General features: G+C 37.4%; 1 pseudogene; it reads left to right on the plus strand.

Annotated features, from left to right (window-relative positions):
* Positions 1 to 660: 660 nt before the first annotated feature.
* LOC113093519 (tenascin-R-like) lies at positions 661 to 15,947 on the plus strand (annotated as a pseudogene).
* Positions 15,948 to 16,085: the final 138 nt, after the last annotated feature.

Below are 16,085 nucleotides of genomic sequence, written 5' to 3' on the forward strand. Positions count from 1 at the left end.
CCAGTGTTGAGATAAGAGCTGCACTTCCCAATAAACATTTGGATTTCTCAAGATTGTTTCTTTTTTCAATTATGCGATTTATATGTCATCAGGACTAACATTGTCTACATTTGATTTGAATTGCAAGAATTACTTGTCCTGGAAGCATTATCTAAACATTATAATATTTTCCCTCAGGGACAAAGGAGGTTGTGCCACCTATTAAAAAATAATAAATAAACAAACCTTGTGTAACAGTTTAATTTTAGCATTATTTATTTACTATGAAGATATGTATGACTAACTTTTATTTTAATGTTTCCAGTTTTCATCTTTTAGTCATATAAATGTTGTGCTTTAAAATTGGTATGATAACTTAACAGTTGCGACATTGAAAGCATCACTGTTTCTACAATAATACTTACCGTTTTTACAGCGCCTCTTTGGCCTCCCTTTACTTTTGAAAGGCCCAGTATAGGTGAAAGTCACATGAGAGAAGGCAGAGTCATGATTGGCTGTTAACCGGATAATACCTGTCTATCATGTTTTCTTCATCTCACAAGTGGTAACCCAGAACGTTTGTGTTATCAATATTTGTAGTGCTATATTAGTGGCTATCTGCTGATTTCGTTCCTGTTCATCTAGTACTAAAAAGTGGTCTCTTCTTGTTCACAGGGACAATCAGAGTTCTATTTGAGGAGTTGATGATCTCACCCTAGTGCCCGAGTTGTGATGTGGGGGTGCACCATGGCAATACAAGGTTCAATGGTGAGCCTGGCTTTACTGTTCTTTGGGAATTCAAGCTGTCCCTAACCCCACCAACAAACTAGTAAGGACCACAAGGGTGAGGCGACAGGTTGCCGAAGGTGGGGGTCCTTCTAACAACCAGACCCAGGCCATGATCTTCCAATCATGTATACAACATCAATGTACCTCTAGAGTCACTCTGTTCAGTGGAGCTAGACCATGATACCAGGGCCAGGGACAAACAAAGTACAGCTGGGAGTGGACAAGATGCCGACAGAGTACACAGAAGAGACAGTGGACTCGGACAGCCAGGTGACTTCACCCATCGCATCAATATCCCAAAGCAGGCCTGTGCTTATCCTGCGGCTGTCGCCATGGAACAGCTGCTAACCGTATAGAGATGCTGGAGAGGGAGGTATCCTTGCTTCGAGCACAGTGTAGCTCCAGCTGCTGTGGAGAGAGCTCTGTTATGGGTGAGTTTTAGATTTTAGATGGATGCACATTGCTCCCACATCCTGCAGCATTATAAAATGTAATGTTTTTCATCACAGTAGTAAATTATATATATAAAGTATATGTAAGGGGGGGGAAAATATGTAGACTTAATCAAATAATTGCAGCCTTGATGAGTAGATGTCTTGAAAACATTAAAAACTCTTACCAACCACAAATCTTTGAATAGTAGTGTATTAATTTAATTTATCACAGGCCTTTGTATTACACATATGTACAAAAAAAGGTAAATAGAGGTTATTAATCAGCAATATTGACAAAAAACAGAAAATCACTGACGGCTCTTTGCTGGAATAACTTTCTCTTTAATAAACTATCTAAAATATGCTAAAACTAAGTAAAAAAAAAAAAGAGAGAAAAAGACTCATTTTAATTAAAAACTTGCTTCTCAGACAGACTCATATAGCTCAGAATTAGTGAAGTATCATCTAAGAATCATTCATCGGAACTCCCAGATTGCACATAATGCAAAGAAATTTGAATTAAAAAGTTAATATGTTCTGCTGTAAATCAATATTCATTATTAAATATCATGGATGTATTATGCTCAGGTTGTGTCTCTGTTTTATAATGGCTTAATCAAACTAAAATCTACTTTAATACTGAATCTGTTTCAAAGCTTTAGGCTCATTGTACCTGGTGGATGAAACAAAGTGCATCCTGGTCCTTCTGTCGGTTATGATGTGACTGCAGTGCTAAGTGAAGTAGAAGCTACATTGTGCATTGACCCATAGGGACGACAGAACTGTTGAAGTTGGTAGTGTTGTGCTTGTTTAAACGTCTCAAAGGGGCACTCGGGTGGATTCACACCTGCAAACCTTGGCTGTGTAGCCCCTCCTGGGCAGCTAAAAACAGCTGAAACACTGCAGTAGTGAAGGGAAAGTCATATTAAGCTGTACAAATGAGGTTAGATTGTGAACTAGATTAATTACAGCACTGCTGCTGGAGAGGTCTCCCCCTCAAGCCTTTGATAAGTCCTCTGTTTGCTGAATCAAACCAAGCTACATGCACCGGAGCTAATAAGATTGCAAGATATTGCCTCAGAATTATTTATTCATTTATTTTTCTTAAGTTTAATTTTAGTCCAACCTGATGGAAATTAAAGGAATAGCTCACCCAGTGGGAATTCTGTCATTATTTACTCACCCTTGTTTTGCTCCAAACCTATTTGACTTGGTCTCCTCTGAGGAAAATGCAGACATTTTTAGGGACATGTTTAAAAGAGTGTCCTGGATACAGAAAGTGATAAAAAACACAATGATAAGAGTGGTCTGACTTCTTTCAGAACACATACTGATTGCTGTGTGTAAGGAACAGCCTGTAGTCTAAGTTGTTATATACTTGAAAGGATATTTCACCTAAAAATGAAAATTCTATCATCATTAACTCACCCAAGTTGTTCCAAACCTTTATGAATTCCTTTCTTCTTTCTTCAGGTCACCAATCCAGTTTGAATGATTCATGATTCAGTTACCGTGTTTAACATTTGTTTTGTTTTTTATTTCTCCATGGTATTAGATTGAGCAAAAGATGACAGAATTTTCTTTTCATATTTGTTCAATCTTAGGTCAGTTCGACTTCGTCCCTCAGTGTGGCCATGGCACGTTCAGCATGGAGGTTTGTGGGTGCGTTTGTGAAGAAGGATGGTTTGGCAAGAACTGCTCTGAAGCCCGCTGCCCAGATGACTGCTCTGGCCAGGGCATTTGCATCGAAGGCGAGTGTGTATGTGACCGTAACTTTGGCGGTGAGAATTGCTCAGAGCCTCGATGTCCAGGTGATTGTTCTGACAGGGGGTTATGCATTGATGGCGAGTGTGTTTGCGAGGAAGCCTATGCTGGGGAGGACTGCTCGCTGGGCAGGTGTCTGAACGACTGCTCAGATCAAGGAACCTGTGTGAACGGAACCTGCCAGTGCCGACCCGGCTTCCTGGGGGAAGACTGCTCTCTCATCTTCTGTGCTAATAACTGCAGCCAGAAAGGGGTGTGTAAGGATGGTTTCTGCGCCTGTCAAGAGGGATATACAGGAGATGACTGCGCTTCAGGTCAGTGTATGGTTGAATACAATATAAAAACACCCTTGTGTATTCTTATTTCCAGCCCTTCTTGTTGCCAGAAAATGTGTAGACATAACTTATGGGTTTCAGACATTTATTTCCTGCATTTAGTATTTCTAGGACTGTCAAATGCACTTAATATTGTTAATCTAATAAATTACATGATGTGCTGATTAATTAATCAAATTAATCACACATCATTTTTGGCTCAGAAGGGGGCATCAAAAGTGTTAAATGTGTTCATTTTAAATGGGTTAAATGTGTAAATTCCCTGCCATATTTTTTTTTACTATTTATATTTTACCCAAAATTATTCACACAAAATTAATGTTATATTGACAGTTATTTTATTACTTGATATCATTTCAATATATCTACCTGCCTGAGCTACTACTTAAACTTGCTTTGTACCTTTAAATATATTGAAAATAGAACTAAAGAAACAATGCAACATAAAGCCCATACATGTACACAACTGATAAGAAAAGATGCAATTAATATAAACAAAATATGATCAAATGTAATGTTTGACACATAGACATTTTAAGGCAACTGTTTTTTCCTATTTTCCATAATTTTAACAATATGTTTTTTTTTTCCTGAAAGGAAACAGTACATCTGTTGTCTTGTTAAATATTGAATAGATTTCAAATAGATGTCATTTAAATGGTCATTTATATTTGCTGCAAAATTATTATCATGTGTTGTTCTGTTAAATCTGTGTGTGTGTGTGTGTGTTTACAGTATATATAGTACATTGCATTTAATTAAAGACAACATGTACAGTAGAAGTTTGTAATTGTTTTACCATTATAATATATATTACACTTTGCTATATAGACTTAGTGGAAGCAGTACAAATATGGTTCCTCAAAAAAAAAAATGAGTTTGTGGATAATTCACATATTCTGCCTTATATATAAGTGAATTTTTAATTTCTGACAAGCTTGGTGTTCTTTAAGCATTTATAATCCACCAAAGAGGAAACTGAGCTCTAACAAAAGCTTGTTTATGAACCTCATTTTCAGAGCATACATTCTCTTTCAAAGTGTTTAAGTCAATTGAAGTTAAACAAGCTAGTGATATTCAACTGGTATAGTTTCTTTCCAATATCAGTGTTTTCTGGGAAGATCAGTAACTGTTTCCCCAGTTGCAGGCACACACAACAGATGCTCAACCCCACAGTAGGCCCCCAACTCCTCCAGCTGTAAAAATTGTGAAAACTCACAGTGTAACACCACTCATTTGTCAAAAGTCACATTCACAGGGAAAGATGTGTCATCTTAACCAGGCCAAAGCAATTTCTCCATCACGCTTACCCAGGTTCACGGCTAGCTCGTGGAAAAGACTGGCGAAACCCCACATCGTTGAAGACAGCTGTCATCTCATGAGAGGGAGAGGGAAGGGCAAATCATATTACCAGCCCAGTTCTCTGCCTCTCATTTTCTGCAAGACTGAATGGAGGCAAAATTGCTTATTTCATTGCAATTAGGAGAAAATAGTGGGGTGTTGTCTGTGAGAGGTGTTGGAATACTGCGAGTGGCTGCTCAGTTATTACTCTCCACACAGCTTCAGAAGATTTTCTGCTCTCTTAGGTCTTCATATTATCAAGGGAATAAATTAGGATATTGCTTTCCTCTCAGTTGCTCTATCCCATTTTCTTGTTTCATTAGGCCGATGAAATCATAAGCAAAAAGTATTTTGAAAACAGGTAGCGATGGTGGGGGAAGAAGTAATGAAGGAAATAAGATGAGATGAAAAGTTTCTGAAATTTTCAAATAGTTTAAATGAAGTGATATTTAAAATGTAATTGCAAACCCTAACATAGCACTACACCTACTTTTAACAAGTCTTTCGGCTATGATTTAACAAAAATAGTCATGACATTATTCTCTACACACTTCTCTACACCAAAACGTAGTTATAGGTCATTCTGAAAGACTGTTAGCTGACATTTTGTTGCTTCAGTACGTGTCAGTACATAATCTAGACAAGCAAGGCTGCCAATACTAATGCATTTATACAAAGCTGAGATAGAATCCAGTTTGAATGGATTGAGAAATAACTGTTGAAATCCATGGTGAATGACATTTAAAAAAATCAACTCACAACTCGCAAATATATATATATATATATATATATATATATATTTTTTTTTTTTTTTTTTGGATTGAAAATCAGTAATGTTGTGCTAATGCTTTTAAATGTATATGTAGAATTATATAAAGTGTGTGTGTGTGACTTTAAATATATATCATTTAAATAGAAATCATTTCCTGATTATACTTAATATGCCAGAAATATATATACTGATTATGCATAATACATTTATTGTTATAGAAAGACATTTCAAATAATTTATGTCAGTTTTCACGTTTGTAAGTGATGAGAGTTTCTTGTGAAAAGTGGAAACTGATAAGCATCCAGTTGGAAAGGCCTTTGCTCCCTTTTTTAAAAAAGATTCCTAGATTCTTGTTCCTCCTTAAAAATAAAAGCTTAGCAACTAGATATGGATGAAAAGCACAGATGCTGGAGTTATAAATTTTGCTAAGTATGCACCCTGGGACTTTTTTTCTCTGTTTTGAGGGGTCTGTTGTAGAGGGGGACCAGAAGGAATGCCAGTCTGTCCTGTTCGTGTGGAAGAAGCTGAATTGCTTTCTCAAGTCCTTAGTAATTCCCTATGGGCCACTTATAGCTACTCCTATGAGCCTAGTCTCAGGAGGAACTCTCGTGTGTTCTGGAGACCCTGGTTGTTTCTTAGTCTCTTGGGTTGCCCAAATGGGGTTCTCCATCTCTTTTTCAAGTTCACTACATTCAGAAACATCAATGTTGGATGATTCTATCTATTCATCTTTTTTTGAAAAGTATATGAGAAGAAGTAGTAAAACACTTTGCAGTGTGATTTGCCTGAGATCACATCAGATAACTTTTATTTCCCGTCTCCTCAGAATGATTGCTTTTTGATCAGAATGATTCATTTTCATGTGATATCCTCATTCTTTTTATACACAGTGTCACCTCCTATGAATCTGCAAGTTCGGGGAGTGTCCGAGAACAGCATTGATCTGGAGTGGGAGGGGCCTGTGATCCTGACAGACTTTCTCATCACTTACGCACCCACAACCCCTGGTGGAGTCCAACTGGAGATCCGAGTCCCAGGAAATGTTACCAACACCACCATCAAAGGATTGGAGCCGGGTCTGGAGTACACCATCAATGTGTACGCGGTGATCGACAACATCATCAGTGCCCCACTGAACACCTTAGTCTCCACCTGTGAGTGCTCTTCTCTCCTGAGAGCTCTTTTATTCCAAGAACATCTGTGTTTTGGTCAGATAAGGCTATTTTTTTCTATTGAAATGTCTGAGGTGTTTTGCATAGAGCTTGTATCTGACATTTTCATTGTAAGTGCATTGTTGTTACCCAAGCATGACCCAGGTTTAATAGACCTGGATGAGAGATTACACACTCCTTCACAGTCACATTTGCACACACACACACATACCTCATGTTGTTTCTTCAGAGAAACAACTGGCTGTCTTTGCCAACAGGATATGATTAGACACCCACCACCTGGTAAGTAGCAGTGCCAGATTGGCAAAATGCTAGAGGGCCTTTCGAATGCAGTCACTGCCTGTCAGCCTTGAGCAAAATGCCTCAGCCTAGAATAGAACACATCATAACAAACATTCCATTATTTGTGAAATGCCAGTTGGGCATTCTACAGACAGTCATAAAGCACCACAGTCTGGCCTTCTGTTTTCTTACATTTTTGCAGGTCATTCACCGATAATAAAGATAATTGGAACTTAATGAATTTGAAAGAAATTGCTATTTGCATGTGGCATCCGGCAGGCATCGAGATCTTGCTTAGACTTCTGAGATATTCAACTAGTGAAGCCATAATTTCTGTAATCTAACAAAGATTAGACTTTTTGAACATTATTGCCCGTTTTCTGCATTTGAAGCTCATTTTGGTTGCAGTAGCCAAAATCCTGTGCAGTTAGTAACAAGAAAACATATTGCAAGGAAGGAATTAATAGATAGAGAAAGTAAGGAAGGAAAGAAAGAGAACAATAAAATTACAGTAAAAACAATAGGGCTGGGAGGTATGGCGGTATATATCGTTACCATAGTATAAAGTGTCTATCGTCAAAGATTTTGCCATAGCATTGTACTACATTAAAATGTATATACACCTAAGAGATATAAAAAATGCATGTATGAATGAAAAATTTAAGAGTGTGAAGTGCTAGATGTTAGATTTAAAGAACTCAATGCAATGACACAATGCGCAAACACAAAAAGCGCCTCTCTCAGACAGCATGCAATCGCAAAGTCAGATTTTTTTTTTCTGTCTTATAGCACTTGAATTGTCAGATATATGCATAATTATATCAAAATAGCTGTCATGTGGAGTACTTATGTAAACACAGTTGGCTTTGTGTTCTATACATACAGTTGGGTAAAAACCAGTTTGAGTATATTGGATATGTGCAGACGGTCTTAAAGGGACAGCAACCTAATTTATATGCTACTGTCTGTGGCATTAATGTTAATCAAACAACAAAAGACAAAGAGAAACTCGTTCACTGCTCTTGACTGAATCACTTTTGGATCTTTCATAAGAATCAATTCGTATTAGATTCAAATACTGAAGACTATGCAGTGTTTTAATTTCTGTAATATTACTACATATAATCTATAGCTGAACATTTTAAAGTTTGTTTAATAAATTTTTTTGCTCTACTGTGTTTTTAATTTTTAAAATAGTCTGACTACTGACAGAGATTGTTTACTAATACTTATTGTATGACAGTACATTATCACTTTCTTACAAACCTTTAAAAGTCATCATATACATGGAAGAAGCAGAACACTCCCAGCAGAAATGGTGTTTTATTTAGTTTCCAGGATATCATTTTCGAACCCTCTTGAGGCTCTTACAATCATTGACACTGAAAGGGCTGGAGGTTCACTTGCGTGTACTTTGAAATAACTGTAATGCTATTTCCCGACTTCTATTCTTTGGGTTTCCCGACTGCCCCCTTTATACAATAAATGTAAACTATTAAAGAAGCATTGCATGTTTAAAATATCTGGGAAAAATAAAATAATCCTGAGTATGTCTGCAAAGTGAACCTCTCTGAATCCACTGCTCTTCTTTTATGGAGCTAAAAGCAGAGAGTAAAGATCCACCTTGGCTGAGAAAAATGTTGATTTATTGAACACACACAAGACGGAGGCCAATAATGCATCAATCTGTACCTTTTAGATCTCACGAATCCAGACGGTTTACTCTTCAAATCCATCATGGAGACGTCCGTGGAGGTTCAGTGGCAACCCTTAGACTACTTGTTTGATGGTTGGGAAATAAGCTTCATTCCCAAGGTAAGGCTTTCCTTAAAAGGTCACGCTTCATTTGGTTCTGCCCCTGCTGTAGCTTCTGGCATAACAACACTAAGGTTCTGGAATCTTGTAGCATTTTTGCCACCTTGTAGTTCGACAACAGTAAACAAGAAAACTGCAATGTAAGGCTTTGACAGACATCTGTAAACAGCTGATAAATTAATGCTTTTTGAAGCCAAATATGATTCAGTTTCTGACAGGTGCCTCTCAGCATGATAAAATGTCAATCTGTTCTTGTTCGAAAGAGAATTATTTTGTATCATGGCAGAAACACAATACATCCAGGCAAAGATTTTCTCATTAATCCCCTTTCAAATTTTCCACCTGGAGAAAGGACAAGCCATTTTTAGCATGTGAAATCTGCACCCTCACAGACAGAAGAAAAACTTCCAGCTCCTGCATGCCAACAAAATGTGGGGCTTGTGCTTGGTGCCTCAATATGAAATAGCTGTGGGAGACATCGCCGTATGCAAAACAGCATGTCTCCTGTGCAACATACCTGTCATTTCACATCGAGGTGAAACATCTCTCCCCATGTACAGTATAACAAATATGCATCAGAGCCCCTTGAGGCATTGTTTACGTCGTTGGGTTGTAGCATTACTATTAAGACCCAGTCACTGAATCTGTAAACACAGATCCCTCCAACAAAAGACATATCAGAGGTATGCTTGTGTGTAATGGAAACCGGTAAAGTAGGGATTATGATTTACTTAAATGGTTCACACAAAGGATTTCCATTAGCCAGGGGATGATTTAGCAAATCTATTTGTAGACAGTTTTGTTAGCTCAGTCGGGTAATAGCCACACGTTTTTAGGACTCTTGAAGAGTGCAGTATTCAGTCCTGTGTTGAGAAGTCTGCATCTCATGCCACTGTCTTAACTTTCAACAAAATCTATAGCTTATGCCCTGGCAAAGTGAGTTCATGAGTTTCATAGATCCCTCATTTTGTTAGACTAAAAGAAGAAAATACCTTGGAAACAAAGTCAAAAGCCTCTTTCAAGGGAATAGGAAGTTGAATACAAAGAAGCTGATGGTTGAGGGCAGGGGGATCATGGTGCACTTCAATCTTCCATCGGTGAGAGGGTCTGCTAAGAGTACTGTGCATGAGAGCCGACTCTGGTAAGCCTCTAGGGAAATCATATTAGAAGTGGAAGTCATATCCTCGGTGGATTAAATCCTACAAAGCATAAGAGCCTGATTTTCCACAGTATCGTAATGGATGTGAGGGCAGGGACAAGTATAGGTGCGAGTCAATGGAACAAAAAACAAAGGGAAATAGGCTTTTTAGAACAGTCACATCTTCTGAAAGCCTCACGCTCTTTGATATTGCTTGATTTCACAAGCGTTCCAGGGGAAGTTAGCTGATGTCTTGTGGGGCGCGATGTATCAAACTCACAAAGTGCTCTGCTAAGCGAGTTGGGAGAGAAAAACATGGCTCGATTCGATACATCAAACATCTGGCGGAATGCATCTACAGTGAAATTCCAGCAGCTTCTTTGTTTACACAGCCGACTGCCTCCTGAAAACAATCTCTGTCGTTTCGAGCAGTGTACTGCATGCCTGCCTGCACTCTTCTGCCAGAATTGTGAAATGTGATATATTTTTGTGTGTGTTTTAATCTTGTGCACGTCAAAGGACAATGATGGAGGGATGACAGCTCAACTACCCAGTACCATCACGTTGTTCCACCAAACAGGGCTGCGGCCTGGGGAAGAATACACTGTCAACCTTGTAGCCTTGAAAGACCAAGGAAGGAGCCAGCCTGTTACTGCAACCATTATCACATGTATGCCTCTCACTCATTCTCATTGCGTTTATGCAATTATACTTTCATTCAGCCTTTTACAGTGAAGTAAAGCAATCCTTTAGTGTATGTGTGTTCCCTGGGAATCAAATCCATGACCTTGGCATTGTTAGCCCCATGCTCTACCAGCCAATCTATAGTTACACCCACGCCTTGCAGTTTCATTCTCCGATAACTCAATGTTGTTTTTTCTTGAACTTGCTGTATATATCTTTGATTTTTAATGACCTACATAAAGTTGTTTGTGCTTCCCACTACGTGCATTTTCTCATTACCCTTACAATGTCTCAGTATATTGCACCTTTAGTCAATAAGTTCTGTGCAAGAATTCTATAGTGCAACTTAAGCTTTTTGTCCCAGTAATTGTTTTCTGAGGAACTTTCAGACCATTTGCATAGCTCTATGATAATAAAAAACGAATGCATTCTTATAGTAATTCATTATTTTGAAATTAGGTCTGTCATCCTTCAGGAAATGTACCTCCATGTTCCATCATAATGTAAAAGTAATACTAGACACCTTTTGTCCACTTTACTGATACATTACTTATCATTTTTATTTTGCCTGTTTGCAAATACTTTTATATTATATTATATTATATTATATTATATTATATTATATTATATTATATTATTTAATTATATTATATTATAACAATTAACTAATTAATCACACATTTTTATTACATTAATTGGGATTATTGACGATTAATCCCTTGAACATGAAAATTTTTAAATATGCTTTTATACTGTAATAATTTCACATTCAATCTTCAAATTAATGTAAAAATAACTTAAAGACAGTAATATATTATATTTATATTATATTATATTATATTATATTATATTATATTATATTATATTATATTATTATATTATATTATATTATATTATATTATGCCTTATTTAGTATCAGCCATGGACTGAATTAACTTTTGCTCAAGTTTTGTGATAGTGTGTAGATGCTCTTAGTGTGGAATGGCAGAACAGGATGTTTCATCATTGATGGAGACATAAAAGTTTGCCAAAGCAAACAAATGCTCCTTGGGCGGAGTGCAGGGTGATCTAGTTTACCGTTGCTTTCTGTGTGCTATGAAGATGAAAGCACGAACAATGTGAAGTGTTTTTCCCTTCAGGATACTCAGCCAGCTGAGTCACTAGTGTCTCTTTTGTAGATGAAGTGATTTTCTCCACCCATCTGCCATGTCCTGTTGTTTTTTCCCCTGTCCTTGGTGCTGAAATCAGTAGTGCAGCAGTGAGGCTGAACAGAGGGCTCACCTTCAAACTATACTACGAGCACCAGTCATTTTGCTGTTAGTCTGCTGACAGTGTGTTGTCAGAATGAAACACAATTGCAAATGTGTCTGACAAGAAATGCAGGAAAAAAAACATACAGCCAGTGATATAGTGCACTCTCTTAGGAAGGTATGTAAACAGATCTTTCAAATGACGTGTGAAGAGGGGCCGGGCTGGGCTGGGAAGGCATAAACTTCAAGAGGTTTCACATTGTTTCAGCTAATGGAAAATGTCACTATGATGAATGGGTGAGTCTGCCAGCAATTATGCACTTAATGTAAACTTCACCCAAGGAATTCTTCTTCTGTCACTTACAGACAGGAGGGTTAGATTCAATTGAAATTTTCCTGGACAATTGAAATTGCATGTCTACTGTGAAAATGCCATTAATTTGTATGGGCCTCCAACTGTCGAGCATAATTAAAGAGGGATTAATTATGCATGCGAGTCCATTAATATTTCACGCGGTCCACTGTGGATACCTTATTGGATAAAGAAAGACAATTTGATGTCACTTAATTATTTATGTGTGCAAAGATTTATCTATCCCCGGAGAAAGCCTGGGAAGACGAGTTTTCGCTAAGCATGCGCTCGGTACCTCATGAGTTTGGTTCATTGTAATAATGCTTAAGCAACTAAAATACAACATTTTTGGGGATATGAAAAAATAAACAGTAGTCTACTGCCTGGTCTCTGGTGTGTTCAGACTTCAAAAATGAGACTGTGCTTGTGTGCTTAGAATAAAACCAAGAAATCACCCTTGTGGATTGAATAGGCCTGTGTAGAGAATTGCAAGTAAATACTTCCCTTGAATCTGAGGTGACATAATTTCCTCATACTTGGGGTTCCTCCTAAACCCTTGCTTTGAATAAGGGGTTCACATTATGTAGTTGTAAAATATTCTTTAGGAGTAAAAATGGCATCATATGCAGTATATTTTGTAGGCTTATCTTTCTGAAAGGTAAAGGTACAACTCAGAGTAGTCTCACTTGGTCCAATTAGTAGCGTTTTGCATATCACAGCAGATTGAGATCGAGGTATGAGATGAGCAGAAATGTTGAGGTCAAAAGTTCCAGAGATGTTCATCTTCCTTCACAATACCTGTTTCTGAGGCAGATGGTCATGTTGCCCTATATAAAGAAGCAGGTTAATTATTCACACAGCCAGTTAGCGTCTTATTAAAAGAGCCTGTGGAGGCTCAGCCATGGCCACTTGATTCAGTCACTTGAGTGTGGGTTGCAATGGACTGCTGCTGTTAATATCTGGTGAATATTACTGACACTTTCTCATTTACTGTACTTGAAAGCAGGGATACACTTATAGGTGAAGTGTGTAGTTTTCATTATTACTCATATATTTTACAGTTTCATATGACTTCAGGTAAACACTGTGAGTCTCAGTTTTCAAACATGGTTTGGTTTAAGCGGTACAACTTCTGGCTTAACCACTGGTATTTGTCCCAAGATTCAGTGTTTGGCAGCTTAGTATGATCTAGTTTGCTGTAATACCAACATCTTGCTCACTTGACAGCCCATTCCATGTATTCAGAGATTTTTTTTTTTCCCAAGAACATATACATTATCAAAATTTCAATAGGTATTTTCTATATTATTAAATCCTATATTAAGGGTTTTAAACCTTTACAGAGCCAATGACCTTCACCCTTTTTCAGTATAATTGTATAATGACTGTACTCATATTAAGATTATATCATAATGATATATATATATATATATATATTATATATATATATATATAATATATATATATATATATATATATATATATTAGTATACATTCTTTTTATTTTTTATTTTTTCATTATTATTATTATTATTATTGTTTTTGTTGTTGTTGTTGTTGTTGTTTTGGATGTCAGAGTTTAAAAGAAAATTCGATACGTTTTTTTATGTACAAAGGATCCTCAGACTTATGGATGAAAACCCTTCTAGCATATTGAGAAGCTGACTTATCTTACATCGGTTATGTTGTCTTACGTTGTTAATTTGTTTGTTTTTTCCATCAGTGATTGATGGGCCAACACAACTTGTTGTACGAGATGTCTTAGACACGGTTGCCTTTGTGGAGTGGAGCCCACCCAAGGCTAAAGTGGACCAGATTTTATGCGGTATGGGCTGGTAGGGGTGGATGGACCAAAGAACCACCTTCGCCTGCAGCCTACTCTGTGCCAGTACTCCCTCCAAGTCCTGAGGCCTGGATCCACGTATGAAGTATCAGTCAGTGGAGTACGGAATGGCACTGAGAGTGAAGCCATTTCCACAGAGTTTACAACAGTGAAGGAAAGCAGTTCTGACTGTGTAAATTATTTTTTACCATTACTTTTGGTTTTAGTTTTCACATTCTTTATTTTAGCTATACTAACATCTTTCATTCAAGTAGAGTAGGTCTGCTTCATTTATATTAACATTTATGTTTGATTATATTGATAATCCATCTTTCTATGATCCATTTAAGTAACTAGTGTATTATCGATTGTGTCTTTTTTCTTCTTCTTTTTTCTTTTTCTTTTTCTTCTTCTTATTCTTCTTCTCCTTCTCCTTCTCCTTCTCCTTCTCCTTCTCCTTCTCCTTCTCCGTCTTCTTCTTTTTTAGAAATCGATGCACCAAAGAACCTGAGAGTGCTGTCAAAAACTTCCACTAGCCTGGAGCTGGAATGGGACAATAGTGAGGCAGATGTAGAAGGCTACAGGGTGGTTTACAGCACACTGGCTGGTGATCAGTATGACAAAGTCATTGTCCCACTCAACGATGGCGCCACCACCAAAACTACTCTCACTGGTAAACTCAAAACCAACTTTCTCCTTTATTTCATTGTACTGTAATATTCTATACAATTTCTAAACAATTTATTTTGGTATCTGACATAAATTTCAAAAATTATTATATTATAAGGTTATTATATTATAGGATATAGAACTAATACTTATATATATAAAGGATTGAGGTCTTCATTTATTTTTATTGCTTTGAGTTGAGGTCTGTACGTGTTAAGTACATTATAAAGGCATTTATTTTCTCCCAATCAAGAGTTGTGATCTGTATGTGTGATCTTTTTGGTATTCTTAGGAATTTGTACATAAAGTTTGGATATGCACTGATACAGACAGTTTTGACTTTATGGCCAACTTTAAGACCCTGAATCCTTAGTATAGGTTTACTGTCTATAACGACTCAAATTTGCTGACATACATACATTTTTCTTTCTATAACAGCTTTCATGCAAGTAAGCAACATTTCTTATAATAAATATTGAAAATAAATTCTTTGTTAGACAGTGCAAGTCCCATCAAGATGTTTGACTCAGTCTTTCATTATGTTTCATCTCATTATGAACTAATTGTGAGAACCCAAACCTCTATATTTACCAAAAATGCATACTTGATTACAGCAAAATATATTTCTTATACGTGCCTAATCTGTTGCTCATTGTTTAAATCACAGTCTATATTTTACTATTTTACTTTCTCTGCTTTTTAGATTTACTGCCTGGCACAGAGTATGGCATAGGAATTTCAGCAGTTCTAGGTGCCAACCAAAGCACCCCAGCTACGATGAATGCCAGAACGGGTAAGGGATAAGATTATAAGCCTGCTGTTGCCAGATCACAGTGAAATAAATGTATTTTCAGTTGCATGGAGTTTGTATTCCTGCTGCCGACATGTGCAAATCAGTTTTTTCCAGTAGTACTGATATATGATGTTTGTGATGGAATAAAAATATGCTGAAGGTTTACTGAACCATACACCTTAACATTCCCATTTCAAACCTTGAAACATCCGCAGTATACTCTGATCTTTAGGTCTGGATGTCCCCTTGGATTTGACTGTCACAGCCTCAACAGACAACACCATTACCCTGTTGTGGGGCACAGTGCAGGGGCCTATTGATCACTACAGGGTGACCTACACTTCCTCCACTGGAGTGACAACTGAGCTGACGGTGCCCAAGGATGTCACCACCACCACACTGACAGGTCTAGAGCCTGGCACTGAGTACACCATTACAGTTGCAGCACAGAGAGGCAGGCAGAAGAGCACTGCAGCCACTATTGATGCCTTCACAGGTAATTTGATCTTTTGGGAAATCAAGTACAAGAATCACTGTTGAGTATCCAAAGCATTGCCTCATCTCCGCCTAGTGATATGTCATGTCAAGTTTGGCCAGAAATATCATTAATCTCTCGGATAATTGCATGAGGATACAGAATGAATTGGATGTAAGACTTTTAGTGCATGCGCAAAGAAGATACAATGGTCCTGTA

The sequence above is a fragment of the Carassius auratus genome, unplaced genomic scaffold (assembly GCF_003368295.1).
Source record: "Carassius auratus strain Wakin unplaced genomic scaffold, ASM336829v1 scaf_tig00215057, whole genome shotgun sequence".
Lineage (NCBI taxonomy): Eukaryota > Metazoa > Chordata > Actinopteri > Cypriniformes > Cyprinidae > Carassius > Carassius auratus.